This window comes from Curcuma longa, chromosome 11 (assembly GCF_044706935.1).
Source record: "Curcuma longa cultivar G26 ecotype Majalengka, Jawa Barat chromosome 11, ITB_CL_G26_1.1, whole genome shotgun sequence".
Taxonomy (NCBI): Eukaryota; Viridiplantae; Streptophyta; class Magnoliopsida; order Zingiberales; family Zingiberaceae; genus Curcuma; species Curcuma longa.
The window spans coordinates 148,707-157,023 of NC_133871.1; the positions used below are offsets into that span (position 1 = coordinate 148,707).

Sequence of the window (8,317 nt, forward strand, 5' to 3'; positions counted from 1 at the left end):
CAATGCCTCCCAGTAACAGGAGGGATGATTAATTTTAAAAATATATTCTCTTTATTATTCATATGTTCGATAAACAAGCCCTTAATTATCCTCCTAAAATCAATTTATTATTTTTTATATAAAAAGTATTTATGTTGTGACTTACATAATTCTCCAAATGTTTGTGTCCCTACCCTTTCTTCCATAATTCATTGGGAAATCTTTATCGTCAAAAAGTACAGTATCTTAGTTGTTCAATGACTAGTTCTTCTTTCTTTCTTTTATATGAATTATTCCTTTATTGTTAACAAGTGCTCATTATCTATTTCATTAACTCCATTGTGTTTTCTTGCAGGACACTCAATATCAGAAGTAGCCTTCACATAAGGATAAAATTATCATGTGTGACCTTATGATATGAGTTCAAGTCACAAAAATAATATTTTATAATGTAAGATAAGATTAAGTACAATACACCTAATACAAACTGACCTTTCTCTGAACTCTACGTTAATGAAAGTTTCAAATATCGGATTGCCCTTTACACTCAATATTAGAAGCATCACCGTTGAAAGAGTGCAACACTTTGATGCTTGCCAAACACCAATACCCTCTACCTCACATTTTATTCCTGGGATTGTTTCATAGTGCGATGAAAGTCACATATCTCCATAATAGTATGATATTGTCCACTTTGACCCTAAATTCTCATAATTTTATTTTTGACCTCTACCCAAAAGGCCTTATACCAATAGAGATATCTTTCATTTTATAAACTCATGATCTTTTCTATGTATTTTCAATATGGGACTTTGATTGTATCTCAACAATTCTCCCCTCAAACAAATGATCATTAAGAGCCCCTTATCATTATCCTCATGGTTCGTGCCTCCCCTACCTCCTTCATTTTTTTTTGAGAGCGCCATATGACTCTATATAAAGAATGACTCTAATACCAATTATAGGATCGAGGTGAGTGCTAGAGGGGGTGAATAATACATTTATCACTTTTTTTATGAATGCGAAAAACTTCGTAAAACCAGAGTACGTAAATACACAACGAAAATAAACTTGACATGTTTATTTTTATTTTGTTCACAGCTATTGGCTGCTACTCTAAGGCTCAGAGTCCTTGACCGTTTACGATAAACAATCCACTAATAAACTCTCCTCTTTCAAGAGAGAGTTTCACCTTTATTGAATTTATGATCGGTAAACTTTTACCGTCCTAATAAGATACATACAAATATGGGTGAAAATTAAATATGTTACTAACAATATGAAATGAAATTGTAGGCGAAGTTTGTCGGTGTAGCTTTTCGATCTTACGACAACGTCTCGAGTGCTTCGGTCACGCGTAAAATGGACGTCGAGGTAGCGCAAAATTGATATGTTATGGTTTCCCCTTGCAGCTATACTTATATAGCCTAATCCGGGTGCCTAAAACTCCTTTCTCTCCATCCCATCGATCTGATCTCGACGCTGACTCAGCATTTCCGAGCGTATGTATCCCTTTCGAACGCCTGGATACTGACGTGAAGGTTGTCGGATCAACTTTGACTCCGCCGCGTCTTATCTATCTCTGGACGTTTGGAAGCTGAGGTGTCACAACCGTTGAGAACTCGCTACCTCATCTGTCTTGCTGTCTTGATTGGCTGACGTCTAGACGCCTGGACCATCCAGTCGCCCAGATCCAGATAGGGGTGCCTAGAATCCAAAATTTCGGTCCCTCATTTTCTATATTACAATGTCAGTGTAAAATATATAGAACATGAAATAGACAGTTTATCACCTGTCTTGTCTTGACTTTAAGTTTTCAGTGAAATCCTACGTCGAACCGACATTTACTATTCCCTTCCAGAGAACACATCTTCACCCACTCCTCTCAGAAGAATTTACCTCTGCCAACCATCTGGTCCTCGACACCTAATTGGACTTTTGCTCAGCAACTGACCCTCGACCCCAGGACTTTCCTTTGCTAGACGTCTAATTTCCTGACTCACCTAGACTTCTCACCTGGTGCTTTGATATGTCAAGTCTTCCTGCCAATCTTCTTGATCAGAACTTCCTTGCTCAATCCTCCAGACTAGGACTTCCTTGCCCAACCATAACTAAGATTTCTCTATGTTTCCTGCACACTCATTTTAGGTCGTTAGCAAACACTATAAGCTTAACTTGAATCTTTTGCTGTGATCAAAATAACGGTTCAATTATCTGATGCTCCTTACATTAATAATCTCCTCCTTTTTTATTGACAACCTCAATTTAAAGTTAAGTAAAAGCAATTTATTTTGAATAGTCATTTCACAAAAATCTCGAGTCATAAAACCATTCTCCCCATAAATTTAATATTTCCCCCTGAAATTAATATATACTAAAAAATAGTTTGAAAAATAATTTTTATTTCTCCTCCTAAACTTGACATGATTCTTTCATTTTGTCAATTTAAATCTAAGAACCATTCAAGTAGAGCTTTAGAGTTTTAAACTAGTTAGATTTTAAAAGAATTATAAAAATATTTTACAAAATTATTTTACTTTTAAAAACATTTTTAAATATACTTCTCTTGAAAAAGACTAAGAATTAAGGCTTTAAAAATTTATGTTCTTCTCTCCTCCTTTGATATAATCAAAAACATAAATAAATATTGAAGGTTGTTTTTTTTACAAAAAAAACTTTGAAAAAATACTTTGAGAAAAAAATTCAAACATTTTGAAAAACACTATCAAGTAAGGAAAAATTTTGGATTTGAGTCCAAGCATGATGCCTATATAATATAAGTAAGAAAAATTAGGCATCTAAAAATTTATCCTTAATCATATGTCTAATTCATTGTTACTAGCTGACTATCAGAAGATAATAATTTTCACTAAGTTAGTCAAGTTAAGTGTATGTTTCTAGCTAATTTTTTACTAAGAAGGAACACTTAACCTGATCTATGTATGTATGTATTTTTAGTCCAGATTTATTTTGATGCATTGACATAAGTATCTAAAACTTAGACTTTTACCCTATGCATCTCACACGATTCTATGTTTCACAATACATAAGCAAGTTAAACTTAATATGCTTTGTGAGATGCAGTTAGCCTAAGTTTATAGGTGCATATTTTCTACTAAGAGTTCCTAGGCTAAATCCAGATTTCCTTTTACTTTTGAAATCATAATTTTGAAAATATATTTTTTAAAAATAGGGTTTTCAAAAATTAAGTAAATAATTTTAAAATTTTTTGAAAACATAAGTAAAAGTAGATTTAATAATAGATTTAAAAAATTATGAATTTTGAAAGACTTGTAACAGAAATATAATTTTAAAAATTGAACTCTAGTCTACTAAGCACATTCCTAATTTATTAATTTTACCAAAATGAAATAAGTAATGACTACATCAATATCAGTAAAAAATGAGTCAAACTCAGAGATATAAAGTCAACACAATACTAACTGGAGTCAAACAATAGCTCAATACAATAAAAAAAGAAAAAAACTAATAGGGTCTATTAGGGAGATGGAGGAGAGTGACCCATGCTCTAAGATTTGAGCATGTCCATGATCTCAGTGTGTCTAACCTAACTCCACTCCTCTAAGCTAATCACGGTATGCTGTAAACTAGTGACTGAGGCCTAGATGCTGGAGGCTACCTCCTCAAGTCTGATCACTCTCTGCTCTAGAGTGATAAGAGGTGGAGATAGAGAAATCTGAAGAAGGTCTGCTAGGTCAATGCCATCCTCCTCAGCTCCTGTTACCTGCTCAGGCTGAGGCTAATTCGCTCGTCTCTAGGATAAGACCTCATCCTCATCTAAGTGGACCTCAGCTAAAGAGAAGTTTTTAATGTCTAACATGCCAAACTCACTCACTAGTTTGATATTGCCTCAGGCAATGTCAAATTCAAGGGAAGCTAGGAATGAGATTAAAATATGACAATAAAGCATATGAATTCTCCTACTAGTACTAATGCTAGACGAAAAAATGATAGTATAAAAATATACAGACTTATGTCTATGTCTAATCTATGTCGCAATGCATATAATAAAAATGTATGAAATAATCGCATTATAGCGACATCCCTAGTAGTAAGGGGTAGAATATATGTCACTAATGTTGGGATGTATACTAGAATCCTAGCTATGTAAATAAACATTCTGAAATGAGAATCACATTTGGTCAATATTTTGAAGTGTCCATTTAATCTATACTGTAGATTAACATGGTGTGCGGAGTCACATACAGAAGACCATGTTATCAGTCCCTTATAGATTATAAACAGTATTCACAACCAAGATGGATTGGACAAACCATCGGAGTGGTTGTAGTGTAATTTTGTCTTAGTCTGTCTTGACTATAAAATTATACTAGTACACTAAGTGTGTATTGAATAGGACCATCTGAGGATTGTTCGATTTATACTGACTATATAATTGAACCAAACCTCTGTTACTATAGATGTACATGCTCTTAATCCCGATATAATAACAAACACATGTACTTAATCCGAAGAGGTATAATTTAATGTTTCCGCTTTAAATTAAATTATGTTTTTTATATTGGATCCTGTAAACCAAACACAAGAGTCCAACGATTGGGCAACTTGAGATCGTTTCGAAAAAATTTTTGTTTAGCAAGAATTTACCGAAACAGTTTTTCAAAACTTTCCCATCAGTGGTATCAGAGCGTTGGTTAGGGCTCTGTGTGTTTGATTTCAGTTATTATGCATTTTTCATACATAAGTTTTAGGCAGGATAATAGTAGGAATTGCGGGCGGAGATAGAAGAAGCCATAATAGTTGGAAATAATTTTATTTCCATATTTATTGCTTTCTTTTATGCTATTTAATTATATGCTTTATTTCTTTACTGTCATAAGCATTGAATATACTATTTATGATCATGCTTAGTTTAGCGTGTATAGATAGTGTTGGGTCATGCTTAATGTTTAATTATATGTGCATAACATAATTAATTCCTAAATTAGTCTTGTCTAGAAGTGGTTGTTGCTCCAATAACTCATAAGGCCTTTGCGTCTTTTGGGGAAGAAGGCCTTTGCCTCGCCACAGCCTGGAGACTAATTTTTGAATTATTATATATGCATGCATAATTAAAGTTAAGGCATACTTAGGTAATACTAGGTAATGCTTGGCATAAATTATATTCGCATAATTTAATTAATTCCTAAACAAAGTTTTTGGGCTTATTGGTAAATAAGTCTAATGGGTTATTGGATTGAAACCCGATAAGCTAAAACCATCCTTTAAGAACGCTACATAGCCTCGCGTGCTCCGCCTCTCCCGATCGCGAGCTCTGTTCATCCCGATCGCGATCTCGCCGTGAGTTCTGCTTCTCCACAGCGCGAAACGGCGAACCGAAGAATACCACCGGTCGTTCGCCCTTCTCCGCCGATCGCGAGCCCTTCAGCCTCCGCCTCGCCCGCAGCCGCCCTTCATCGCTTCTTCTTCCGATCGCGAACCGAAGCCGACGGTCCTCCTGTTCTTCTTCTCCGGTGAGCTGCTGTCCGGAGCTAGGAACCGAGCGTCGACGGGGGTTCCGACGGTGCGATACAGCAGCGGCGATTGGAGTGGATAGGAATCTCAGATCCGAAGGAGAATTAACCGGTAAGCTTAGATCTCTTGAGTTCTAGGATTATTGAGCTTAGGTTTATAGGTTTTGTGGATTTCATGAGCTGGATTCAGATTTTTAATCGGAGAAGTTGATTGGGTTGGTCGGCTACTGTTTTCTTTTCTCCGGATTGCTAGGACGCCGGAGAAGCTACGGTGAACAGCCCTTCTACCGGTGAGGAATTTTTGTTTCAATGGACTGTTTAGATTGTATTTCCTAGAGATTTTGTGTAATGGGGGTTGATTGGCAGATTAGGTGAAGGTGATTGGCAGGAAACTGTGGGCTTCTCTTTTTGCCAATCTCGCACCGCAGCTCTGGATTCAACCTTACTCCTCCGCTAGTAACTCAAGCAAACCTGACTTCTCGAAGAAGAACGGGAGGCCAAGGTAAATGTAGAGGCTGACAATGTGTTCATTTAGATTCTTAGATCTGGATTATGGATGAGGAGCAACCATTAAACTGTTTTGAGGATAGACTGATTTTGGAGAAATGTTTGGATTTTCTGAGCTTTGATTAATATTGATTATGGGAAACAGATTTATTAGTGGGTGCGGTGATTCTGGATCGGAACCGAGCCGGAGTTTATCCTGATTAGACCCGATTGAAGGTGAGTTCCTTATAGTGATTTATATTGATAGGACTTGGAATTAAATTTAGTAAAGATTGGATTAACCCTAGACTCAGGGTTTTCTTTTAGTGTTGTTATATATATTCTGGTATTTATGGGCAGTGACTTTAACCGCAGGATTTGGATCCGACTATTAGTTGGTTGCGGTTATTGGATTTCCCTACGATTACACGCATCTTATCTTGGCAGGCGGGTACCTTGACTTATCCTTATAGATAGGTCTTTACGATATGTGTAATTGCTAGCTATCAGTAATTCATGTTTTGGTTCATATTTATTTCACTTGATACCTTGATCTGCTTTTGATATCAGACAGTGTTGCTATTTGATAGTATAGTATACTTATTCATGTTGTGGATATCAGTTAGTCATTTCTTGAGATCATATGATACCTTGCCATGCTTGTTATCTGATACCTATTGATTTTGACACCACCTGATACCTGTTCATATGCTTTAGTCTGGTTTATCTTACTCTGTATCGGTGTTTATACTAGACATGAGACCTGATATATTCTTGATTATGGGGGCATATGACATGGACTGGTAGATGGATAGGTGGTGCATGGATCATACTGATGGATATGCATGTGGATATATGCTGCATGGACTAGTGTCATACATCATGCTTGCATATATTGCATAACTGACGTGCGGGATTCCATTGTTGTTGAGTCCGGCGTCAGTTACATGCGGGCTACCAACCAAAGGGTGTGTGTAATTGCATGTCTTGTGATCATCTGCTCCTGCTCCTATTTTAGTCGAGTCGCTCCTATTATAGTTGTAGCACAGTTCGAGCCCGTCACTCGTATATGATTTACACACACACTCCACTCATGGGTTAGTGGAAACCTTTAGGTTGGTGCATACTTGCCCTGACAGCAGCTCCGCTAGGCCACCCAGGATAGTGGTTTCGTAGCGTGGTAGCATACAGGGATCCCTCCTCTGTCATTGTGACCAGGAGATGAGAGCTTGCTCGCCCACTTATGATTTGGGTACCAGGATAGGTGTACACCTAGAGGACATCCTGTCCACTCGGTCACGCAGGAGCAGTGACGACAGAGTGCACAGAGGTCACAGCCCTACCCACGCGACTTCACCACTGTGGATGAGTGATCTGACGGGTTAGATTCCCACGCGACCTCGCCGCTAGAGGGGTGACCGGTCTGACTGGCGTCAGGGGTGACCAGGACATGCATTGCATCATGTGCATACTGCACTATTGCATTTGTTTGTGATTGTTGCACTTGTTTGATGCACTTGGATGACATGCATGCACAGGATACCTATGTGTTGGTTTGGGGATTTCCTTTCACCTTACTATTGTTTATCGGACTCTGGTATGTACAGATCTACTGTTATTCAGTTTTCTACCTTATTTACCTTCCAGTAGACTGTACAGCATGTTATTACTGTTGATAGCTTTATACACATATCTGCTAGATACCCGCTGAGTTTCTTTTGGAACTCACCCCGTTTACCGTGTATCCGTTTCAGGTTGATGCCGTCTGGAGAGCTGCACTGCTAGTCCCGAACCTTGCGTTTTTTTGGATTTTATTTTTGTTACGTTATCCATGTATTGGACTATGTAGCCTGTTTGTCATGTTTTCCATTTGGTATCTGTTTTCCGCTGATTCGAGATTTGATTTTCCGTTATGAGTTACTTATACGGACTTTTCGTGATGGATATACTATTTGCATGTGTGGTGATGTTATTAGTGGCCCTGAGGGTCACTTTGTCTTCACATTTATTTCTTATCTATATAAATCCATAGCATGTTATGGATCATATATGTGTGTATGTATTCAGGGAAAGTCCATTGTTACAGGGGAGATGCTGCCGAAATTTCTCGGAAAGCCGTCTCCCGGGGCGTAACATATTGTCCATTTTAGGCCTAAGCCCTCATGGTTTTATTTTAAGTTCTATTCAAAAAGCCTTATATCAATAGAGTTATCTTTCGTCTTATAAATCTATGATTTTTTTCATGTATTTCCAATGTGGGACTTTGATTGTATCTCAATAGGTTAGATTGGCATCAAGAAGTCCCGGTAGGTCACTCCGACGCTTAAATTAGGATTGTTCGAACAAATGGACGACTA

The 8,317-nt window shown here is 37.4% G+C and overlaps 1 long non-coding RNA gene across 1 annotated transcript; it reads left to right on the forward strand.

Moving 5' to 3' along the window:
- Positions 1-5,669: 5,669 nt before the first annotated feature.
- LOC141840453 (uncharacterized) lies at positions 5,670-7,686 on the forward strand. Its single transcript, XR_012602741.1, has 4 exons — positions 5,670-5,764; positions 5,846-5,976; positions 6,127-6,197; positions 6,336-7,686. It is a non-coding gene; the product is annotated as an uncharacterized LOC141840453 (long non-coding RNA).
- Positions 7,687-8,317: the final 631 nt, after the last annotated feature.